Raw genomic sequence first — 24,562 nt, 5'->3', positions numbered from 1 at the left:
TACACAGAGATGCTGAGGGGCAGTCATGTCTCGAGGGACTGCGTTTATACAGGAAGGGTTCAATCATTCTGGTGTGTGCATGGGTGGAGCCCACACAGTTTTTGACCCTGATCTCTGCAGCAGTAGCAGTGAGAGCAATGACTGCATTACATTAGGCTACATAACAGAAACAGATCAGATGCCTGCATTTCAAAATATATAAGTAATAACTGAAGAAACAACAGCATGAACATTTGGAGCTTTACTTCTTTTGGGAACATCAGTTAAGACTCATCAGTCTGAATATAATTTATAAGCAGCATTGTGACTGCTGCGACAGATTAAGAATATGACACAAATATAAATGTGCCCAATATGTGGGACTCAACAAAACAGCCATTTGAACTGTTACCTGATTAGGGCACGTGGATGCTGAGTCAGCAGTCTGAATTTAATTTACATGCAACACTGAGTGACTTACTGAAAGTAAGGTACAGTTAAACAGATCATCTGTTCTTAAGAATATGAGGACCATATTCCAGACCATAAGACCGGATTATAAGGCGCATTATGCGAAACAAAAGAGTCAGATAAGTCAAACTTTACTTAACTCATTCTTCTTGCTTTCTCCATTTCACAGAATGGGGTTCACAAAGAACCCCAGACACTGGGGTTCTCTATGAGTAACCTTGCGAGTAACGTTGCGTAGAGACAAAAGTGGACGAAAGAGAGACAAAATTGGGGCTCCACAAGTATAATTATAATGTAACATAGACAATATTGATGTAAACGATATTGTCACATCTCATATCTCGTATAAAAATATATCGATATATTTAAAAGCTCGATATATGGCCCAGCCCTACTGCTGAAAGTTCTTTGTTAGTTGTCTCTGCTTATTCCCACACATGGAGCAGATAGAAATCCAATGCAGTCCAGATGAACTCCAGCACTAACTCAGACCTCAGCACTAAGACAAAATCTGTAGCTCCTCTCTTCATCAATGATTTTAAAACCAGTGAGTGTTTGTGGTTTTACAAGAGCTTTGCTTTAAGTATAAAAAAATTCTCTGGAGCAGCAACTTGTTTTTTTTTGTAGATTATTTATTGAATGCTGAAAGACAAGCAATGTCTGTGATCTGAGAGAACAGGATGAACAGCCAGTTAGAAAAAATGTCAGAATGTAATGTTTATTTATGCAAGTGAGACAAGAAAGTCAAAAGTTCTTTCAATAACTCTTGTGATTGTGGTATTATTCCACATTCACTTACAAACAATTCTTCCATATTTCCTTAATAATAATATTCCCATTATTGTTTATGCAAACTTTACAAAGTCTTAAGAATTCCAAATCTGAAGAAATCCAAAGCAACATCATGAAACAATGATAGAAAGATCACAGTGAGTACAGAGCAGCTCTCAAATCAACAGCAGCATTCGAAGTGTACAAGTTGAAGAACATGGCCGATTTCCACACATGCAATTTCAATATGCTTCTTTATCTTTACGCCTTTGTATTTTCTTTTGTCATATTGCAGTTTGCAGTGCAAAAGCTCCATCTCTTCAGAGCTTCTATAAAGACTGTCATTTTTATAAACACGTTGTTCTTCTTTACAAATATCTTTGACCGTTTTAAAAGTGCTAAAGATGAAGGTGTTTCTTTTTTTTTTATCTTTACCATTAACATCTTTGATCTTCCGGTCTTCTATTAGTTTATCACATGACTCTTCTGTGTCGATGATATGCTGGTTTATGAAGTTGTCAACACGTTCGTCATCACTTTCTTGTGCTGATCTGCTAGAAGAAACAGACGACATTTTTGTGTCTGGTTCGATGATACGCTGATTTTTGACCTTCTTAACATGTTCGTAATCCACACAGAGCACAGTGACAGAGAGCACCACCAGCAAGAAAATGGAGAGCTTCATATTTCTATTTTGAAGACAAAAAAAGAACACTGATAAGAGTAAGTAAAGTAGTCAGTTTGTTTGTTTATTTCTGAAACGTTTTACCATTTGAACATGCTTACACATTAAAACACATTTAAAATACACATTTAATACAACAAACTGGATGATCCCAGTTGGATGAACCAAAACAACAACTGGTAAAGATGTATTACTTTTACCTCTTTCTTCAGTTAGCAGAGTGATTTGTTGTGCAGTGCAGTGTTTGGTGGGAGTCGGCTCTCTGACGCAGGGATCAATGAAGATCTTCAGGGAAGGAAATTCTCTGAAATGTCAGATTAATTGCTATAAGTTAATAAACTAAATGGTTGAATGAACAGCAGCTGCATGTAAGATCAGTTTGAATGAAGATATTTGTTTAAACAGAAATTATGTAAAGTTGACTGTATATGATACATGCAAGTAAAATATGAAAAATAGTAATGTTAGGAAAGTAAACAGTCAACATGCATCTAAAAGCTGACATGTTTTTTTGGAACAAACGAAGTGAAGCAGCCAAATACTTGTGAGCAATTAGGAGGATCCTCCCACCTGCTGCACCTGAACCAGTTGACTGGCACTCTAATTTCCTAGCTCCAGGTTTTACTTCCACTGTATTATTCTGTCTGGTGTGTTTCTGCCATGTCTGCCACATCTATTGGAGCTCACAATAGAAACTTCAAATATTTAGGTGTTGAGGTCAGTTGGCCTGTTTACGATGTTGACAACAGCAAATAGAACTTTTTTAAAACTTTGTTTTTCTCTACTTGTGTTACAAAAGATTACAGGATAACATATTATATTCATTATAATTATAATTTAAGTTTAAATAAATTTTTAATTTCTTTATATTTTTTATTATATTAGTAATGAGGTTTGTTTAGCTTTGCACCAAAATAGATTGTATAGAAATAGGCTTTAAAATGCACTCAAGTACATTTTAGAGATTTTATTTTCCTCACTGAAGAGTAAAGAAGTTGAATCTCAAAGTTTACTAGACTAATTTTAACCCAAGCACATGTACTTGTACTTAAATGATAAAAATATGTGTTTTACCACATCTGCACTCATGAGAAATTGGACAGACTAACATCTTTTTAAATATAAAAATTGTTTTTAATACTCGGATGAAAAAGTTAAACGTGACCTGAAGTTTTATTACACTCAAGTAAAAGGTTATGCAAAAGTAAAGAGACATAAAATCAAAGTTAAAATATAACAAGTCTAAAGACTGACCTGTGTCAAGCTGAGGATCACTCAAAAAGGACCACGAAAGAAAGCCAAGGGACAAGAGTAAAAAAGATCAGTGATTTCCATGTCAGCCCTTTTTATACTACACAACTGCCTTAGCCATAAATAGATTCAGCGCACATAGCAGCAGCTTAGCAACCACATTTCCTGTCAACTTTGCGTCTTTGAGCCCATATATGGCATATATACATCAACATGCAGCGCTACACAAACATGACTGCAAAAATTTATAAGCTGTTTGTCTGCACAGCCAAATATGTAAAGATATGAGTCTCTGTCTGTGTACAGTTTTACACATGTTTGGTTTAATACTTAATAGCACAAGGTCATGAACTGTTAATTAATGCACCAAACATAATAAATATTACATGAAGTTGATTAATAAAAATGTTCCTTCTAATTATGTTACTTTAATTTTACAAGAAATGTGTACTACCCATTTTTTTTTTTTTGAATGCATTGACGTAAAGTTCCCATCTGGTCAGCTGGTCAAAATAGAACATGTTTGCAAAAGTGCTCTGATGTTTTCGGAGATGTCGCTAGCTCAGCTAACAGTCAGCTGACAGTCAGCTGACAAAGTGCACCGAGCTCACAGCTCCGGTGTTCCAGCTAAAATGTTTTTTACGTTAACCGGTTAGATTTGTGTGTTCCACATTTTGCATCCACAGATTCTCATCTTTACCGAACGGTCGTCTCTTTCTGCCTGCTCTCGTGTCTCTGTAACATAAATAACGAGCCGACATTTTCCTCACAACACCAGCGATCAGCTCGACAGACCCTCAGTTTACCTGCACACATCCTGCTCACCTGTCAGCTGTTTAACATCTGCTCCTTATTCGTAAAAACTTGCCCACGTTACCTGGTGATAGTCACAGTTTAATGTGGGGAGCTGCAGCTTGATATAACGCAGTGTCGGTGCATTATTCTGCACAAGTTAAGTAAATGTAGTTTTTTTTTCTGGAGCTCAGGGCTGCTGGAGCTTATGTTTCCGTCACAGTGACTGACCTGGGATAAAGACGACAAACGGGATTTAAACGGAGAGTGATGGACACCTAGAAAAATACAGAGCAATTCATCACCGGCTGACATCCAGTCACCGGCACACAGCTTTAAATCCTCTGCTGAGTTTTAGCTCTCAGTGGTTAAACACTGGACTTAATTCACTCAGGTTCTGTCTGGCAGTTCTGGCAGTCCTGACCCCTAGGGCCAAATGAAATAAATAAATACATCATGAAATAAATAATTAAATGTGTCAATAATTAATTAATTGAATTTGTCATAAATATGTATTTAATTAATGTTAGTTAATTAATGACACATTTAATTAATTATTGACACATTTAATAATTATTTAACAGTGTATTTAATTAATTCATTTTGGCAGTCCTGGCATTCCATACAAAATGCACGCAATATTTTTTTCTGAATAAAACAGTGTTGTTTACAGCGGGAAGAAACTGTAAAAACTGCATTTTCTAAGGACAGTGCAAGCAAACACTCTCCACTTGCAAACAACCCCCCCCCCCCCCCCCCCCCAAAAAAAACAAACAAAAACAAAATTAATTGTTAATTGTAGGAAAACTCGCAGTAAACAGTCTAAACTCTTAAATGTTTGACATGAGCTATCTCAACTAAAATAGAGGGATACAGTTGACTAGAGAAAAAAGTTATTTGGATGTGTTACCACTTTGCCAAGGTCTGCAAGAAGACCCAAAGTGTCCCCCTTAAGCTATGCATACACTGTGCGATTTTTTTCAGTCACATTATTCATCAGCTCCTGCTCAACCCTGTATGATTCAATCGAAGGGGTTAGAAGGTCGTAGGCAGTGTTGGTCAAGTTACTTGAAAAAAGTAATCAGTAACTAATTACTGATTACTCCCCCAAAAAAGTAATCCCGTTACTTTACTGATTACTTATTTTCAAAAGTAATTAATTACTTAGTTACTTAGTTACTTAGTTACTTTTTAAAAACACGATTTACAACCTGAAGAGGTGATAAAGTGATAGATCTTTCAGCCCAATTCTACTTTTTCTACATAATCCATCATACAAAATGTAATCAAATGGAAAAGTCTCTTTTTTTAACTTGTTTTATCAGTTTTAATCTTTTAACTTTATGCATCAAGCAAAACATTTAATTATATGCAACATTCTCTGACTTGAATAAATTAGTTTAACATTTAAACCTATTTTCTACACATTCCAGCACATAAAATAAAATATTTTTTGTGTTTTCACTCACTCTTTCAAACAGATGCAAGTAAAACACAGCAGAAAATAAATAAAGTCAAAGACTCAGCGGTCCTTTTGCTCTATTTTCACCTGTAAAGCAGGAGCAGGGTAGGCGGAGGGTTACCCTGGTGCAGGTGTGCTGCGGTCAGTTGAAGAATCCGCGCGAGTGTCTCTGTGAGTTTCCCATCACGTCGTAGCTACTCGGTGCTTGCTCGGAAGTTTAGGGGTTTTTTTCGCTGTAAAAAGAAGTTTTCTTCCCACGCACGATGGACGCTAATGTTTTTGTCACTTTTTATGGAATCAAACTCAAAGTAAGGTCAGTACTTCCACACTTTAAACGCTGCACGCTCATACTCTCTCCCGCACTCGATATATTACCCATTGTTGATCTGCACACAGCTGCTGTCACCAACGTTGCACTTGCTTACGTCACTGTCATGAGACATTCTCGCAAAAAAAATCACGGTTTTAGTAACGCAGTAACGCAGCGTTCCTACGGGAAAGTAACGGTAATCTAATTACTGATTTTGCAATAGTAATCCCTTACTTTACTCGTTACTTGAAAAAAGTAATCAGATTACAGTAACGCGTTACTTGTAACGCGTTACTGCCCATCTCTGGTCGTAGGTCACGGTGCATGGTCTCACAATATGCGGCCCAATGCTCTGATGCGACCTCAGTGCTCACACTGTGCGTCTATAACGTGAACCTTATTACACAAAATCTGTCTCTCCCTCTCTATCTTTAACACACACACACACACACACACACACACACACACACACACACACACACACACACACACAATGTCCATCCAACTCTTTTCACGGTTCTTGCGGTTGTGATAATTTTGTGAGGCCACATTGAAAAGGCTCGGACGAGCTTTCCAACGTTCTACAAGTTGGGCCTCCATCACTTGTGTCCAGATCACACACTGCACTGCCATACTACTTTGTTTTTTTCATTTCCATTTCTGTGTTTGTGTGTGTGCAGTGTGACAGGTTGTGTTAAATCGGCTCGTGGCACCGCTTCAACCGTGCGATACCCTCATGAGGGGCGACCAGAATTTCTAACAGGTTTGAAATTCTGGCCGCAATTATATGATTGCTGATCGGGAGCTGGTCATGAGGTGTTAATTGCTTCTCGTTACCCCAACCTACTCGATGCATGACACACGACTAAGGTGAAACTTGGGCCGATTCCCAAAACGGTTGCACGACTGAAAATTCATCTTACAGTTTTTTCTGATTGCTTAAGCACATTTTTTGTAACTATTGGCTAATTTTGCAAAACTCTTCACACAAATAAGAAAACCTGTCACCCAATCATCAAAACATTGTAGTTCTCTTGCAAAAGCAAACACAGCTAGATTAACTCTTCACACCTTCGTAAAAATGGTGTTTCCGTATCAAACAGTACACACAAGCCATCATCTACTAAGCACACAATGCGCCAACTGCACACCGATGGTATGAATACAAAACACATCTGGCGTTTGCCTTCCCTGTGCACAAGGTAGGCTATGTCAGTTTGAGCTCATACTTCTGTCATAGATCCATAAGCATAGAGGGATCCAAACTTCAAGTACTGGTGTTTATTCAAACACATCAAAACAAACAAGTGTTTATTTCCAAGTATAGGATTATTTGCAATCGCCATAATGACTATATGGGTTACGTGGTCTGCAGTGAACATGCTTCCTCTGCCCCCTCCGCGTCTTCCTCTTGCTCCTCCTTGTCCTTGTCGTCCTCTTCATCCTACTTCTTCACCTCCACGTCCTCTTCCTCGGCCTCCTCTACTTCTCACTCTTTCTGCTCCCTCCATTGTACTCCGCACACACAGCTTACCTGTATTATAGTGCTTAGGCTGATTGCAAAGTGAACGAATTATCTAAGAAAGTTTTCACATGTGAAAGTGTGCCAGACAGTTGGCAAATTAGTGTTAATGATAGCCATACATGTGTATACTTTTGCTAGGAGTGTGTTGGAAATTTGGTAATTGAGTGTTGTGCAGTGAATTGTGCCTACAGTCTTGCAAAGTGTGTGTTACAAAATTGCAAACTGAGTGCAAAGCAGTTTTTGTGCTTTTAGTTTTGCACACTCAGTGAGTGGTTTTGCTATAAGTCTGAATAGTTTTAGAGATTGTGCTACAGGATTCACAGTTAGTGTTTAGGCATTCGGTAAAAACTGTAAATTGGGCCAAAAATCCCACATTCTGGCCCAATTTTTGCTAACCACTTTGACCAGCTTTAGATCAGAGGGAATTTGTTTTTACTGTGAACTGAGAGGATCCCAACCACAAATAGCCATTTGCTTCTGGAAAGAAAGCTTTATGGGCAGACTAGACTATGAGCTATATGGCCACAATGACAACAGTATGTTTGATGTATCAAAGGTGATCCTTCGAAATCTGAGAACACGGTGCCAGATGTTAAGCCTGGTGGTGGAAGGATCATGCTCTGGGGCTGATTTGCTACCAGTGGCACTGATCACAAAATGGATGGAATAATGAAGGAGGAGGACTACTAAAGTGAGTTTACAACCCATAATTGCAACTGACCTTCAGAGATAGAAAACTTCTATATTCAATGTTACGTCAAATCCTCAACTTATTAGTAAAAGAAAACAAATTTCATTATATAATGTCAAGAGATGCATTCTAAGACACTTCTTCAGCTGAGAATCAGAGAGGAGAAACACACAGTTTTACTTGTTGCTTAGCAAAGGCAGGTCTGAGCTCTCGCACGAGAGTGAAGGTTCAGGGACTCGCAACTCTGAGACTGCCCTGGTCTTTATTTATACATCAGTGGGTGTTTGTTCCTTACATTGGAATGTGGAGGTGTGTGTGTGTGTGTGTGTGTGTGTGTGTGTGTGTGTGTGTGTGTGTGTGTGTGTGTCAGAGTGTGACCCCATAAACAACTTCCCTTAACCTGCTGGTCTGGAAAATCCAACAGTTCATCTATAAGTAAAAAAGGCACTTAGACTCAAACTGACATAGCTACGTTTATCCTACCGTAAAACAATAAAAGAAGGTACAACCTTTCCCATGCTCCCAGGATGTGGGTGTGAATGCCAGAGCACTCTGGAATGCACACAAAGCCTTTGCAGACTATTAAGGATCGCACATCCTATCACTACCATTTGCAAACTTATATTATTAAAAGGTTATACTGACAATTTTCTATTGACATATAATATGTTCTGATGACATTCAGTTGGATCTGATTTACACATCAGAGGCTTGGTCAAGTGAATGAACATGAAATTTAGAGAAGAAAAAACTGCATGAGAAAATATTCAAAATGTGACTTTCCGTGAAGCCGTGATGTCACACTGTGGTTAGACTGAGGGTTTGTCAACCGTCAGATGACAATGCATCACAGAATTTTTGCTAACCACTTTGTTCTTTTCATGACCACAACTCAACACCCTGCAACCTGGTAATGCACCGTGTGCCAAAACTGTGAACAACTGAATCTATTCTGAGAGCAGATGAAACTTCTACGAATGCAATAACTCTAGATGTTATCACGCTAACTACATATGTTATAATGCAATCTTTGTGTAATTTAAAACTCTGAAGTCAAGGTTATAAATGGCAGTTTTTGATTACTTTAGAGTTTATTTATATATTTCACTTTTACAAACTGCTTATCTTGCCTTGTTTGGAGTCTTTTTTTTTTTTTTAGCACAGCCGCAGCATATATTTGCCTCCACTCCAATAACTTCCCCTTTCCTCAGCAACCAAATGCCACACTCTGGCATATAATTTTGTGAATGCCTGACATGCTGCATTTTTTCCCAATAGGAAGAGTCATGTTTTATTTCAAAGTTTTTTGGGTTTTTTTCTATCCTTAGATAAAACAGTTTTTATTATTTCTTCCTGCACTCAAGCTGATGACAGTATTTGGGAAAATGCATGGGCTACATTATTTTTCACAACTCTGGTTTTACTTGATCCATCAGCACAATTTAAACACTTTTATGTAGTTTGAAGTCTGCACTTCTTACCCAAATTGAAACAAGACTCAGTAAATGTTCGAAGTAATCTTAACTTGATCATGTGATTTGGATGCTCCAGCTTGTCTGTAGACTCATGTTCCCCCTTTATTACTTCTAACAAACTTCACTGCAATTCACAAATTGTTTTACCAGCAAGTGAGCGCACCTCTATGAAAGCATACATTTTGGCATTTTGCTGGTCTGGAGTATTCAGTTGTGTGTCATAATAACAATGTCATAATCTTCCCAGCAAATTCACCCCAGGGTCAAACTGTGCAGTGCTCAGCAAAAGCTCAAAAATCCAGGAGCTACATCTCCGACTCTACAGGCCTCAGTTAGCATGTTAAATGTTAAAGTCCATGACAGTACAATTAGAAAAGAGTTGAATAAGTGCAGCTTGTTTGGAAGGGTTGCAAGGAGACAGTCTCTCCTCTCTAAAAAGAGCATGACGGCATGGCTGCAAATTTGTTAACAAAGTTGCAAAGAATACCAGCACAAACACCTCACACCAGCTGTCAACACGTGGTGAAGGGGTGATGATTTGAGCTTGTTTTGCAGCTACAGAACCTGGGCCCTTGCAGTCATTGAGTTTTCCATGAACTCCCCTGTTTACCAAGTACTCTATAGTCAAAAATGTGTTTGGGTCACACAGCAGGGTAACGTTCCCAGAATGACTGAAAAAGACAAGATTCAAGGTGTTGCAATAACCCGGTCACAGTCCAGACCTCAACCCAAAATTCAGTGCAGGGAACTTAAGATAGCTGTACTTAAACAAATGTCAGAAACTTCAATGATGTGAAGAAACAATGTAAAGAAGAGTGAGCCAAACGTCCTTGTGAAACACTGATAGTCATACAGAAACAATTTGGTGACGCTGTTGCTGCTAAAAGGTGGCTCTATAAATGACTGAATCCTGGAGTGTTCTTAGTTTTTCAGAGTATGCTATAGATTCCTATGAAAACACTCTTTTTCACATGACTGTGTGTTTGTTTGTTTTCTTGTGACTGTGCTATGAGGATTAAGTTATGATTTTCTTAACAGTGCAGCGGAATTTGAATTAACCCCTTTCAGTTCACCTACTACACCAACATTACGGTAGATGATGCTCTCATCCACCTCTGACATCAATCCCTTGCCTGGAAATTGTTTGGAGCACTGTGAGAATCATGCCCTTTGATTTCTCCAATGCTTTAACACCATTATACCGACAATCCTGAAGGACAGGCTGGGTTACACAGGTGTGGACCATCACCACATGGATCCTGGTGAGTCTTACCAACTAGTGATGTGTCGTTCGTGAACGAAACAGCTGTTAGGACCGGATCTTTGAAGTGAACGACGCGAGCCGGCTCCTTATTGGGAGCCATGTTTTTTTTTTTCTCTCACCCTCTCTCTCGCACTTTTTTCCACTTCGCTTCGCACCGTGAGCCTTGTGCTTTGCGCTAGGATGGGGGGGGGGGGGTAGTTACACTCAGTAGCACAGGAACAGAGCGGGAGGGAGAGAAAGAGAGAAAGAGCCAGGGACAACAACGTCACATTAGAAAGGTATAGTAATCATCCACAACTATTTTCAGTTGCAGATGATAAAGGATTCAGAAAGTTTATTCATGCAGGTCCATATGACAGAGAATATGCATCTTCTTTTTGTTTTCATATTTGAATTTATATTTAAGTGTGTTGTGATTTGCAGTGTTTTGTGTTGTTTCACTTTAAAATTGTTTAAAAGGAAAAAGCTGAAAATTTAAGTAGTTAAAATTTGAAATGTAAATAGTTGGTTTTTGTATCATATGATTTATTTATTACATTTTATGTGGAGTGAATAAATAAAAGTATATTTACGGTGGCTCCTACAGACAAAGGACGTAAAAACTCCAAAACACGTACAAAACCCAACAGAAGTGCTCCAGGATGCTGGGCGCAGTGTTGAGCTTTTGTTACCTAGTGGCTACACAAGCCAGCAAGTACCAATGACCGGATTTGGTGTGTGGTAGTAACAGGTAAATGAGTGCTTGTGTATAAATACACACACAATATACACATGCTTTCAATTGTGTAATTTAAGTGATTTAGGTAGCTCTGTTTTGGAAGTTCAGTTAACGCTAGAAATGTGTTTTGGAGTTTGTACGTGTTTTGTCTCTAGGGGCCACCGTATATATTTATATATAAACATATATAAATAAAAATACTTTTTTTACATTAGTAATTCCTTTTGTGCATAATTAAAGCAACAAAACAACCTGAAGAGCCGGTTGGGAGCCGAAAGAGCCGGTTCTCTAAAAAGAGCTGGAAATCCCATCACTATTACCAACCACCCTCAATACACAAGTGCCCATAATTATGTGTCTGAATGGGAATTCTGCAGTATAGGTACGTCACGGGGAACTATCACAATATAAACAATAGACGTCTCCTAAACTTTTGATAAATGATTCCTGCAAAAGTTATTTGATCAGTCAGTAATTACTGGTAAATGGGGACCACGGGACGTACAGAAGACTGACTGAAGACTTTGATGACTGGTGCCAGCAGCTCCGCCTCCAGATTAGCACTGGGAAAACCAAGAAGCTGGTAGGACAAACATTCTCCACCTAAGAAAAGTGAACAGGGAATAAACATTAAGATAGAGGACTCAGAAGCAGTGTGTTCATCTGACCAATAAACAGTAGCAGACACATCTCTACATCAACTGTTCAGAGGAGACTGTGTGAATCAGGCCTTTATGGCCAAATAGCTAAGAAAACACTACTAAGGAAGATCAACAAGCAGAAGAGATTTGTTTCGGCCAAGAAACACAAGAAATGGACATTAGACCGGTAGACATTCATGCTTTGGTCTGATGGGTCCAAATTTGAGATTTGATTCCACCTGCCATGTCTTTGACTGATACAAACAAGGTGAACTGATGGTCTCTACATGCATGGGTCCCACCATGAAGCATGGAGGGGGAGGTGTGATGGCGTGGGGGTGCTTTGCTGGTGACACTGTTTTGGATTTGTTCAAAACTGAAGGCACACCGAACCAGCATGGCTGCCACAGCATCCTGCAGCAACATGTCATCCTAACAAGTTTGCATTTAGTTGGACCACTGTCTTTTTTTTTTCAACAGGACAATGACCCCAAAGACACCGCCAGGCTGTGTAGGAGCTATCTGACCAAGAAGGATAGTGATGGAGTGCTGTGGCAGATGGCCCGGCCTCCACAGTCACCTGACCTAAACCATATTGAGATGGTTTGGGATGAGATGGACCGCAGAGTGAAAGCAATAGAGTCAACAAGCGCTCAGCACCTCTGGAAACTCCATCAAGACTCTTGGAAAACCATTTCAGGTGGTGTGCAAAGCAATAATCACAACAAAGTGTGGCTGTTTTGAAGAATCTAACATATAACATGTTTTGAGTTATTTTTAACATTTTGGTTTGCTACATCATTCCATATATGTGTCATTCATAGTTCTGATACCTTCAGTGAGAATCTACAATGTAAATAATGAAAATGAAGCACAATTTTGTCTTAACCAGGTAACTTTAGGGTTAGCTCTGGGTTTTATGTCCTACAAAGGTGATTTGCTTTTTACTGGGGTATATTGCCATGGTAACTTGTGCTTTAGACCCAATCTGTCCCAGACTGGAGCCATATCTGAATTCTCTTTTTATATTCTGTCTTTACTCTTAAACCTTGCAGCTGACAGAAAAAAAACTAAATCATCAAGCCAGGTTAAGGTTCAAAGTTGTGGTTTAAAATCAACTAATTTTCACTGATTATTTTATTCACAGCATGTTTTAAGTGTAAAGTAGAGTCTTGCTGGGAAAATACATTTTTTCTTGCTATCAAATTAAAACTACTCAATGAAGCACAGGCTGCATCTGGAGACAAACTAAAGTGATTCCACGTCTCTTCTGTTAGTCTGTGAGAGAGTAAGCTTTAACATTTGAATGTGTCCAATCTGACGTTTCAGAGCTCTAATGTGTAGCAACTGCTTTACAAATAATAAATTCAAATTAAGCTGTTTAATCCTCTCTATGTGCTAAATGCTCATTTTAATGCAGCTTTAATCTCATTGTTTTAACAGTGCTGCATTTTACATTGTCTCTGATTGCAGCAGGCGGCACTCATCATGTTGTGTGGAAGAAGACTTCAGCTGAACAACAACACATGACATATTACACCAAAGTTAACAAAAACTAAGCCAAATGCGTTTTCGGCATTTAAAAAAAAATTAATTATTCTGATTGTTTACCTATTTTTTAGACACCTTTGTTTTATTTATATAAAAATAATTTCAAACAGCTGCCTGCAAATATGCCTCTTTACCATTAAGCCAGGTGTGAATGACAACCTGCAGCTGCATGCTGTTGTGGTCATTGGTGTCACATTAGGTTCTGAACCACAAACAGAGACGTTTCTTAGAACTTGTGGGCTAGTGATGTAGGTGTTGATGTAAATGGCTGCTTAAGGCGGTGCTACAGCAATGTATAAAAACTGAAGTTCCCAGAGCCAAATGTTATTTGTTCTTCCATAACTGAGGTGAACTGTAACCTGCTCAGGTAGAATTTAATAACAGCAAGTCTGAACTGCACTTGACTTGATCTCTGCTCATCTCCAGGCTTCACTTCTCGTTCGGTAAGAATTTGTTGGCTTTTGCATACTTCCAAGAAAGAAACTTACTCTCCTGCCACACTTATACTCACATTCAGACATGGGCTTCAAAACATGCTGGCATCATCTGGGTTCTGTGAGCATGCAAATCATGCATAAGCAATGTAATTACTGCATGTCGAGACAGATGCCTGTCTTCATTGATTCATGTACAAATCAAGTTGAACTTTAATTCCACTTTCAGGGCATTTGATTCACTGAAGTCATCTTCACCACCTGCTCTTCCAGATGACGGACTTGTGCCCGAACACCTGCAGTTAACCAACCAAACACTGATCAGTAAGGTAAAAAATAAGGCATATATCCTCATTTGGAAAATTGTGAATTCAATCTTGATAAATTTCTAATATAGTAATTACATTTAGCAAAAGTGTTGTCTATTTATGATCACATCTATTATAAATATCAGTGCTAACACAGCTGTGACATGTATGAAGATAATATTTTGTTGTGATAGCTAAGATACAGGTACTATTATTAACTGCAGTCAGCCATTTACCTATGTACGGTTCAATGTGTGGATGTAAGTAGAGAACTCTAAATGCCTTTAGGTCCACTTCATAAATTCATGCAGAAGCATGCTTCCGCTTTTCGGGGTGTTTCAGTTTCAAAATAGAAGTTTCGAGAGCTGCGAAAAATTACGTGATGGTCGTAAATCAGTGAAAAGTGGCTCTTAAAATGTAGGAAGCAAGAGAGAAGAGAAAAAAGGAGCGTGCTTTTGGTCTCAGTATGTGACTTTAAAGGGTCACCGAATATGTTTACATATTTTGTCTGGCCAAGAGATGGTCATAAAAAAAAAGTACTCACGTCTCTTGGTTTACAGATCTTAGGCCACTCCTCTTTACAGAAACTCTCTACATCCTTTAAGTTTCTTGACTGTGTGACTGTGAGGCCTGGAGACTGACTAAACCACTCTGTGACCTTATAGTCCTCCATTAGTACATACTGAGATCAGCTTGATGTGACTCAACTTGTTTTCCATTGCAATCAAGTACCACCTAATGTGCGTGGGGTCATTACAGCAAAGTGGCCAAATGTCTGTGATGTCGTTCATATGCAACACGAACACCACAACAAAGGAAGATGTTGCAGGGGAACTGTAGACCTGAAGAAGGTCGATGATCTTGTATTGTCCCTGTAGACCTCAGTAAAAAGTCCTTTGAGTGCTCTTTGGTCTCGCCATGATGGTGCAGAAGTTGGAATGGAAGAAACTGATACTGTGGACAGGTGTTCACACAAAATAAACTGAGATCAGGAGAATCTGTAACTGATTAATTGTAATCCAATCTGTGTGCAAGAATTCTGGTTTGGTTATAGGGGATCAAATACTTAGTTCAATCAATAACATGCAAATCAATTAAAACCCTTCATGTAATGTTTTTTTCTCCTGGATTTTGGTTGTTCTGTCTTTCTCCATTAAAATCAAACTACCATAAATTTTAGAGACTGTTCATTTCTTTTTAAGGGAGCAAAATTACAAATTAAGCAGGAGATCAAATGATTATTTTGACCAGTGACAATATTTTTGCTGCTTTAAATTCTTATTCTGGAAAATGTTCCTGTATTTCTTTCTCCAGGAAACAATGAGGATCCTGTCTGCCTGTTTGCTGCTTGTGCTGCTCTTTGACACTGGATGCTCAAAACTAGCTAATCGCCTACTCAAATGGCCGCAGCAAGAAACCCGTTATAAAAGGTTTATACGAAAACATGTAGATGCTAATATGAGTGTGGAAAAATGTGATACAGAAATAAAAAAAAAGTGGATCTACGATGTTAACCATGGTTGTAAGTACACAAACACGTTCATCCTTAGTAATAACAAACAGGTCAAATCCATTTGTAATGGTAAAGGATCACCTTATAAGAATACTATCTTTACAAAGAGTAGAGCAAAGTTTAGTATTGTTATATGTAAACTAAATAATGGAGCCAAGAAAAGAAACTGTCAGTATAATGGGAGAGTTCTCAGTAACGTGAGTGTTGTAGTCCAATGTGAAGGAAGGTTACCTGTGCACTATGTAAAGAACATACAGACTTTTGAATCCAATAACGCAACTACAGGAAAAATTTCCATGGACTCTAATTCTGTACCCACAAATATAAATTTCTGAGATAACAAAAGAGGAACATTTAGCATCAGCTCTAACTAGAAGTGACTGGAAACATCTTCCATGTCATAAGTTTTTACTTGAGCCTGTCTTTTAAGTGCATACATGTTTTGCAAGTGTTCAACTTGCATTTCCACTCATATTGTATGAAAAACAGTTAAACGATTTTTACTACAAATGCAGGTAGAAAAAAAACTGTATTAAATGTTACTGATAAGAAAAAAAACAAAGAAGTAAAATTTTGTTATTTGGTTCTTTTATCATCGATACTGATATATTAATAGCAATGACTTCAGAATACAGATGTACAGTTACGTATTAAAATAATGTGAAAGGTGATTTTGGTAACTCTGGGATCCTGCTTGCTTCTAATAAATGATTTATTGTCTGATCACAGAGTAAATGTGTAAAAAAAATGTTCTTTGAACACTTCAAACATCAAGACTCACAAGTTGACATGTCTTTGCTCAGTGCCCTGTGTGTTTTTATATTTTATATGATTTTTTGTTGTATTGACAAATTGCAGTTTCAGTGGTTCTTGTATAATTAGAATCCACTATGTACTTATTTTGTCCTCAATTACAATAAACAAACACAGCACAAAAAAGCAAACACAATAAAAACTATTTGCTGCTTCTGAACCATTTGTTCTAGTATTTTGTTGCTGACGAATAAAACTCAGGCTCAGGAGGTAGAGCGGGTCGTTTACAAATCAGGTTTTTTACAAAGGTTGCTGCTTCACTTCCTGGCTCCTCCACTCTGTATGTCAGAGTACTGTATGTTCTGCATTACAAGGCGCTCTAAAAATCCTTTAATTTTCTAAAGAATCAATAGTGCGCCTAATGTATGAATTCTGATTGTGGTTACTGACCTCAAACTGATTTTATGTGGTACACATTGCTCAAAAATCTGTCAAAAAATGTTGCACTACAACTTTGGTAAGCTACGACGTCGCACTGCTTGATGGATTTTCGGAGCATTAGGTTATAGTAGTCATGAGCCTCACAGAGTAATCTGGGTCCAAAACTCGGTGCGCTGCAGGTCCCAAAGTCAAACGAACACTGCAGCATCACTGAGAGTTAAAAACTGTCTAAAGTCTTTCATCTTTAATAAAATGATCAGCGTTCTGCTCTACCAGGTGTAACAATTGAGTTTAACATCCAGACATCCATGAAAACAGAATTTATTAAATTTAATGGAGTTAGAAGTTAGCAGGAAGTTAGCTCGCTAGTTTCCATCTAAACATAAGCCTGTTCTGACTGAGAGATTTCTGAAAAAATTCAAACGTACAGCTCTGCTATCACTTCCAACATAAACGAAGACAGAAAAAAAACAACAACAGTGACTCTTGGTACTGAAGTTGGGCTAGCTGGTATATAATGATGTGCTACCTGATTGCTAGTGACACAACTATGTTAGCATAACATAACCACAGTGAAGCTGGAGGATAAATGCTAACTTTTTTCCACTCCATAAAAAATAACGTGAGGGTTCCTGATGGTTAGGGACAAATGCAATCGCATTTGTCTAGATGCCAACCCGAGGCCTGGAGTTGCCTACCTCTGGACTAAAGTCAACTCACTTTGGTAATGTAAATATAATATGGCCAATATTATAGTTATTATATTAATCATTATTAGTTATTACAGCATTAAACTTGAACTCGGGGTCAAAGATTCAAGTTGCAGTTATTTATATTTCCTATCACCTTAAATCTTCACTCAAAGACAAGTATCTTTAACAGTGTATATATAGATGTATTATATATAAGAGACAAATATTGTTCTTTTAATATGTTGGCATTACTAAATTTGACTCAGTGCTTACATATATGTAAAAACAAAATGTACGAGCTGTGATAACTGTGTCTGATAGAATGAAGAGTAGACTGATATATAAAATATTCCTTTATTGGGTGAGAAAATCAGACCATGTCATAACTGCTTTAAGTCATACAGAATAGATATCAGAGCCTTAAACAGGCAGACTTCTGCTAAATGGGTCAAACTGGGCAGAAAGTCTACAAACTAGAGATGGCACGATACTACTTTTTTATGTCTGATACCGATATCATAAATTTGGATATCTGCAGATACCGATATGAATCCGATATAGTGTGTTTTTTAATCAATAAAACTGTTTTTTTAATATCTTGCTGCTTTTGTATAAGTTAATACTCAAGTTAAAAAAAACAAAGAAACACTAAAGTTATTCTGTTATACCTGTATGCAAAAAATACACTGCACCCAAAATATTTCATAGTTCAACAATACTGATCAATCTAATAAACTTAAAACTACTCCATCCTCCCTATTCTGGTATTTTAAAGAGTAAGCAACCCAACTAATAGGGTTCTAAAACTCCCAGCAAACCCCGCCCCCCCTCCCCCCCCCCCCCCCAAAAAAAAACCAGGGAATCACCCTCCACTTCATGATGCTTAATAGGGCTGAACGATATATCGCATTTGCGATAATATCGCGACATGATCAAGTGCAATTTTCTAACCGCAAAGGCTGCGATTATACTCTGGACATGTCCAAATTCATGGGCTGCATCCTCCTGAGGCCGCATTTGTAGAACGATTACGTCACAGCGACGCGCCGAAGGCTGTCCAAATTACTACCATATCCCAGAATTCAGTTTCCAACAATGGCGGCCGCTACTAAGTTTTAAAATTACTCATACTAATCTTTCTGGGTCACAAAATAAACTTTTAACATATTTTCAGGCGAGAAAGTAGTTGTGTAAACATCAAATATCTGCTCGGTTTATCAAGATATCCCATATTTGCAAAAGTGCTTCGACGTTTTCAGAGGCGTCTGCTACCCACCAGCTCGACAGCTAGCCGGGAGCTCGAGGGTTACTGATGCGGCCGAGAACGGCACAACTCCCGGCACATCATTTTCAGATCACCGCGGAGTTTCGCTGCTCGGGTTAAACGTAATATATAAGTCACTTAGACAACCTAAAAATGTTATTGTTGGGCTTTTTTCAGTGTTTTGTTTGTTCGTGAGTAAATCGGTTTGGCTGAGATTAAAGTTATTAGATTAGATAAAATAAAACTTTATTAATCCCCCGGGTGGGTTCCTCCTTGGTTTTCACACAGCTGACTAAACGTCAAACAGAAAACTTATTAAACAGAAGTATGAGACAGTCGAGAATTTACGCCAGTGTCTGGTTATATTTTAGATAGCAAGAAGCAGATGGCCGAGTTTATTAAACTCCACCGAGACAGCGGTGACGCTAATCAGAAGGCTAGACCGTCCAATTTCACGCCTTTAAATTTTAAAGGCGTGTTTGTGTGTGTGTTTATACAATTGCTATTATGTTTGCACTTTATGTGTAATGTTACTGACTGCAGAGATCAGTAAGATGTGTGTATTTTTTATTTATTAGTTTTATTTATTTAATATTATTTTTTAATTGAATGACTGTCTAGTAGTTCACAGATGTCGAAAAACTGAGTGTGGTAAAGCCACTGATTTTTTTTATGTATATTTCTGCAATCTGCACATTGTACTGACTTTCATTTTAATGTTTACACCAGGGTTCCTTGCCAGCACTTTATGCTCAGATGTTTGTAAGCTCAAAATAAACTATTGTGTATGTTCAAATATACTGTTGTGATTGAAGAAGTTAAATAAAAATGTCAGTCATCAATTCATGCATCACCTCATGTCATCATAACAGAGGTCTGCCTTCCAGGAAAGAACAGTTTAAAATTAATGTAATATAGTATTGGCCATACTATATGATGTATTGCTTGTCTTTGTTTAATAATACAGAAGACAAAGACCTTAAAAAATAATCGCATATCGCATCGCAATCGCAATATTGGGGCAAAAAATCGCAATTAGATTATTTTCCATAATCGTTCAGCCCTAATGCTTAATCGACGTAATCAACTTTGATTTGATGCAGTGTGAAATAAAATGCACAGAAATCAATTATTTTTTCAAGAATAATTAAATAGATTCAACATCTTTCTTCAACAGAACTGCAGACTGCACAGATGGTTCCCAAAGGAAAAAGTACTACAGCTTACTAGGGTTTATTAGACTTAATAGTTACTATATACAGTAATGGACTTCTATACATTTCACATCAGATTATTTATTAAAAGCGAGACATTTTAAATAAAAGAAAAGTATGTCTCTGTGCCCCCCCCCCTTTTTTTTTTCCCTGTTAATGTCCTATCGGCCCCCCTGGCTAAACTTTGCAAGATCTACCCCTGCACAGTTACCAGCCGTCAGCTCCTGGTGTAGAAAGTAATAGTTTTTTAAAGGATGACGTGAGGGTTAAATAAATTCAAACAACAGCTTATCAAGCTTAAACGTGCTGCTGTTGTTCAGCTGCTGGTTTCCTCTTTCTGGTGCAAAGTGGGCCAAAAACAAACAAGAGAGACGGAATTGAAGTAGCAGCAGGAGAGGGAGGGAGAGAGAAGAGGCAGTCCCTCCATATATTGGTTGTTAAGCTTAACGTGGGAATGCTTTACAAACATTCAGAGATGAACTTACACATTTGCTTTACTTCTCTCTGGGATCACTTCCACGGAGATGAAATGCTGGTTTGGCAGCGAGGCTCCAACTGCTCAACCAGACCGCCGACAGGTCTGGCACGCCACAGCAGCTCTATCACGTGACGCATACTGCTCTGACGTGCTATGGTTATGAGCCGAGTTATGCCATGTTGCAAGTTTTGTCAGGTGCTTTTTTGATATTTAATGGATCGGATTACATTTTTTATTTTTCTCCGATATCCGATCCAGTCATTTACGTCAGTATCAGACCGATACATAATATCAGATCGGTTCATCTCTAATTAATAAACTAATACAAGTAGCCACTGGTTGCACTGATGTGATTAGACTCTTGTGAGTCATCAATCTCTCAAATGTCCTTCTCTCTCCTCCAGGGAAACATCTTACCGACCAGAGCTGCAAGCCGCTTCCTCCAAATATGATGAAGATGTGTGATTTTCAGCAACAGGGACACTTTCCCGAGTTTCAGGAAATGATTTGTGGTTAAAGTAGCAGGACTGTCGAGCACATTTTTATATTTCAAGATGCCGTTTTTTAAAAAAGGAAAATATGACAGCCAAAAGCTTTGTACCTGTGCAAGTCTGTCAGATCGGTGCATTTATATGAATATGACGCAGTGTTTTTTTTTTCCTGTAAAATTCTGTAAACTATAAACCAAAACTGTGCTTCTGCTTTTTAGAATTATATTAAATTCAACATGTCACATCTTGTTGTTGTTTTTTCTCTAACTTACTTGTCTCCATGTTATACTCTGCAATAGTACTGTGATTTGTGCATTTAATCTGTTATTGACAGTGAGGTGCTGCTCTAGGTTTTATAGTAGTTACTGTCAAAAAGAAACATAACTTAAATATAGCTTGATTAGCATCTAGGAAATGATCATTGAGGCGCTTTTGTGCTTCAAGGAAAGCAGGAGGAAACTAGAGACTACAGGAAGGAGTAGTGACAGTTTTATCGCCCTCTGCAGTTTGTGTGTGTAAGTGCAAAAGCTTACAGCACCTGGTATTCCCAGGCGGTCTCCCATCCAAGTACTGACCAGGCCCGACCCTGCTTAGCTTCCGAGATCAGACGAGATCGGGGGTGTTCAGGGTGGTATGGCCGTAAGCGAGAAAAAAAAAAGCACAGAAACAGCCTTTTTAAACATGCTGTGATGACACATGCACACGTTTTCTCTTCTATATAGAAGTTAAAGTCTCCAAACGACAAAAATGTTTGAATTCCAAAACACACGGTTCTATAATAATCTAACATATGTTATTATGGAGATGTTACTGTGGGAAAAGTATTTCTGCAGCTCAGTGTTGAAGCTGCAGTTAACAACGAATAGCTGCATGCTTTCGCTGTAACATATAAAGCTTGGCACAATAATATATATCAAACTGTGAGACACTTGCCACTTATAAAATGCCCTTTATATAGCAAAGCTTTCGCTTACGGCCATACCACCCTGAACACGCCCGATCTCGTCTGATCTCGGAAGCTAAGCAGGGTCGGGCCTGGTCAGTACTTGGATGGGAGACCGCCTGGGAATACCAGGTGCTGTAAGCTTTTGCACTTACACACACAAACTGCAGAGGGCGCTGCTGCTCACTCACAGAAAACAGAACCAGAAAAAAAAACTTCATTAAAATGCTTATAAAAATAAGGCATTTCGCTTTTGTGCAAAAGTTGATAATCATCTCACTCAATCTACTTTTCTGGTGTGTATTTTCCAGCAGAGGTTTAGCTCTGTGTCAAGTGTCTGACATTTTGTGGATGTCAGAGAGCATCATTATTATTTCCTAACTTTAGGTTTCAAAACAGGAGGGAGACTGATATTTACTCACAGTAAATATCAGTCTCCCTCCTGTTTTCTATTTTGCAGAGCCTTATTGATGAGCCACAGCTGTTGTTTTATTTTCTCCCCCTGATATCTGTAACTTTATCATTTAAACTGTTGATATGGCTCCAAGCAGCCCCATTAACTTTATAATTGGCTTTTGTTTCCTCCTTTCTCCTCTCTATTATTTACTGCCGATATATTGTGAGTTTATATCAGTAGCATTTGAGCAAAACCTGGTGAGGATTTAGAAGAGCTTCAACATCCCATTAAATTCAAATTCAAATTTTATATGTCGCATACACAGTCATACACAGTACGATATGCAGTGAAATGCTTACACAACTGCTCGTGACCTAAAGAAAAAAGAAAAGGCTATGAATAAGATAGGAAATAAATATGAAAATTTATGGAAATGAAGAAATATAATGTCCAGTGTTGTGCAATCCACATTATGTCTTGTGCAGAGCAAATATGCTTAAAGTGATTTAAGTGATGAAGTGAAAACAATGTCCAGAATGTCCAGTGTGTGTGTAAGAACCATATGTGTGGGTCAGTACTGTGTGGTGGTGTGATTGAGAGACCGTATCGCCTGCGGGAAGAAGCTCCTCCTCAGTCTCTCTGTGTTGGTCTTCAGGGAGCGGAATCGCTTTCCTGACCTCAACAGAGAGAACAGTCTGTTGTTGGGATGGCTGAGGTCCTTCACCATCTTCCTGGCCTTGGTCCAGCACCGCCTGCTGTAGATTGAGTGCAGGTCAGGGAGCTCGGAGCGGATGGTGCGCTCAGCTGACCGCACAACCCTCTGTAGAGCTCGTCTGTCCTGCATGGTGCTGTTCCCGAACCAGGTTAAGATGTTTCCCGCCAGGATGCTCTCTATGGTGCACGAGTAAAAGTTCCTGAGCACCTTGGAGGGCAGTTGGAAGTCTCTCAAGCGTCTGAGGTGGTAGAGACGCTGACGGGCCTTTTTCACCACGGTGTTGATGTGACAGGACCATGACAGGTCCCGCGTGATGTGATCCGAGGTATTTGAAGCTGTCCACTCTCTCCACTGGGCACTCGTTGATGACGGGGGTCTGGTAGTTCCTCTCCTGCTTAGTGCTGAAGTCCACTATCAGCTCCTTTGTCTTACTGAAGGAGGCTGTTCCTCTGGCACCAGTTCTCCAGATTCCTAATCTCCTTCAGGTAGGCCGTCTCGTTGTTGTCAGAGATGGGCTTTGATCTCATGGTGAAATATTAAAAAGTATACACATTAAAATCTTTTAATATGAGGTTGTACAATGTCTTAAATTGACATGGCTAATGCCTATTAACTTCTCATCAGTGATCATGGATGAATAATGAAGGAGGAGGACTACCGCACTAAAGTGAGTTTACAATCCAACATAGAAACTGACCCCCTGAGATGGAAAACTTTTATATTCAATGATACTCAAAATCCTCATTCTTGACTTATTACCAAAAGAAAAAAAAATATTATATGTTCTGATGACATTCAGTTGGATCTGATTTACACATCAGAGGTTTGTTCAAGTAAATATATTCAAGTCAAGTGAAATAAAGAGCAGAAAACATTTCATGAGAAGCAATGCAAAACGTGACTTTCAGCAAAGGCCTGCTGTCACAGTGTGGTTAGACTGAGGGTTTGTCAACAGTCTGATGACACTGCATCAGAGACTTGTCTTTAAACACTTTGTTCTTTTCGTGACCACAACTCAACACCTTGTGAGTGTTTGCAACCTGGTAATGCACCGTGACCCGAAACTGTGAACAACTGAATCTGTTCTGAGAGCAGAAGAAACTTCTATGAATGCAATAACTCTAGATGTTATCACACTAACTACATGTTATAATGTAACACTTTGTGTCATGTAAAACTCTGAAGTCAAGGTTATAAATGGCTGTTTTTGACAACTTTTGAGTTTACCTTTATATATTTCACTTTTAAAACTTTACAGTCATCATTTCATTGGGACTAAATCTAAGCAGGAATGTTTTTTAATCTCTATAAAAACGTTTTTAATCAGTCAATT

At 38.5% G+C, this 24,562-nt stretch overlaps 1 long non-coding RNA gene across 3 annotated transcripts in view; it reads left to right on the top strand.

Moving 5' to 3' along the window:
* The window catches only part of LOC309700766, a 187,256-nt gene that overhangs the window by 117,174 nt on the left and 45,520 nt on the right, over positions 1 to 24,562 (top strand). The gene's annotated exons all lie outside the window — the stretch shown is intronic.

Source organism: Aulonocara stuartgranti (assembly GCF_965226115.1).
Source record: "Aulonocara stuartgranti genome assembly, chromosome: 23".
In the NCBI taxonomy this organism is placed as follows: Eukaryota; Metazoa; Chordata; class Actinopteri; order Cichliformes; family Cichlidae; genus Aulonocara; species Aulonocara stuartgranti.
Note: the sequence above shows the minus strand (reverse complement) of the source record. Positions and strands in the feature narration are given on the sequence as shown.